Source organism: Hordeum vulgare, chromosome 1H (assembly GCF_904849725.1).
Source record: "Hordeum vulgare subsp. vulgare chromosome 1H, MorexV3_pseudomolecules_assembly, whole genome shotgun sequence".
NCBI classification, from domain to species: Eukaryota; Viridiplantae; Streptophyta; class Magnoliopsida; order Poales; family Poaceae; genus Hordeum; species Hordeum vulgare.
The window spans coordinates 202,494,876-202,496,688 of NC_058518.1; the positions used below are offsets into that span (position 1 = coordinate 202,494,876).

The 1,813-nt window shown below is 51.6% G+C and overlaps 1 pseudogene; it reads left to right on the forward strand.

Annotated features, from left to right (window-relative positions):
- The window catches only part of LOC123408611, an 8,489-nt pseudogene extending 7,109 nt beyond the window's left edge, over window positions 1–1,380 (forward strand).
- Window positions 1,381–1,813: the final 433 nt, after the last annotated feature.

The window sequence follows — 1,813 nt, forward strand, 5'->3', positions numbered from 1 at the left end:
TTGTATCACGTCATTCATGGCTTTTTAACGTTCTCCCCCCATGATGATCAGACCATACCACTCATCACTCAAAACAATCAACAATGCAAGTAACAGCAACAAATGCATCCTTTCCTTTGGAACCACTCCACCATTACAAAAATCTCCGTCCAAAAATCAAATACATATGCCCCACGCAACTTCCCCTCCGGATATATATATATGTTTAACCGATTAGTTCTTCGTATCAACCCTTATATTTCCATCCCGAAATGCAAGCACCACTAAGACGAGTTAAGAAACCCTGACAGGATAACGAGTAGTAGTAAGTACGTTTATCAATCTCTAGTAATAACTTTGGTTTTTGTCAGCGAATCACACGCGCGAGAAAGGAGGAGGATCAGCGCTGCCCTTTTGGCCTTTTTGCGGCCATGCACCGCACTGCACACTTGTAGAAAACCGGAGGGGTTGCTTTTGCGGTGAAAGGAAAGGAGCCCCGCAAAAAAAATGCATGATCCACAACGAGTAGAAGTGAGTCGCAACAGCAACATATTTCTTTGTTTTTTTTGTGTTATCAAATATTTTTTTCAAATCCTTAGGATTACAAAAAAAACATGCCATTATATTGCTGCATTTTTTCTATCCCTTTATTTTGACATTATACGTGTAAAAACATGCCATTATATCCCTGCGGGTGGGCCCGGAGTGAAACCCCATCACTCGCAATTACCACTTACCACGCCCCATGCACCCATAGTTACCACTTACCATGCCCCCATCCGCCCGCAGTTACCACGCCTCGGATAGAAACCCTAGCCCGCACGCACGCCCACCCGCCGCCGCCGCACGGACGACGATGGCGAAGCCCCACTACGGCCGCTCCGCATCCTCGTGCTTGGGCTCCTCCTCCCGCTCCGCGTCCGCGTCCTCGGGTTCCTCCTCCTGCTCGGGATCGCCGTCCTCGTCCTCGTCGCGTTGCGGCCGCTCGGGCTCGCCGTCCTCGGGCTCCTCCTCCCGTCGCGGCCGCTCGGGCTCACGGTCCTCGCCCGCACCCCTCCCGCCAAGCGCACGTGAGCCCTCCCCTCCCCTCCCCTCCTTTTAGCGTCCATGTCACCGGTGGTCGTGGTTCCCCTTTCTGGTCCCGTTGTCGGTTATCCCAAAGGTGTATTTTCTTGTCTCGTTTGCGGTATCGAGGTGATGCGCGTGAGGCATCGTGGAGTTGCCCTGAGGACTTCAGAGAGAATCCAGGATTTGGCTTGTTAGTTTACTATTCCTCTGGGAAGAGGAGGTGGGGGTGGAAGAAGTGGAGGAGGGCGGCTGGCGAGGATGCTGCGGGAGCACAGGGCCAGGCTCTACATCATCCGGCGTTGCGTCGTCATGCTACTCTGCCACCATGACTGATGCTCGCACCGTCGATCGATGCATGGTTACCTGCGACCCTGCCCCTACTACATCATCTTTGCCTGCTCCTCTCTCCGGCCACCATGTGTCTAGGTTAGGTATTGTTGTTTCCATCTTGCTTTTACTTGTGCAGGCTCGACAGGTTAACTCCTTGGTGTACATACATAGGCAGGGTGCGTAGGTAGTCTAGTCTAGTTGTTTTCTGACGCTTACTCTGGGTTTCGAGGTTTGTTGGGTGTGGCGTGGTGCTCCCAAGTCCTGCAATGGCGAGGATGCACACGTATCGATCTGTTTTGGGTACTCTGTTGGCATCTCGGCTGTGTGCATTTTTGGGAGCTTAATTTGCGCATCGTAGTATCCAAATGGAACCGACAAGATTACTAAAGTAGTATGTGTATTATTTGGTCCACATTCAGTTTGTCGTTCGCTACAC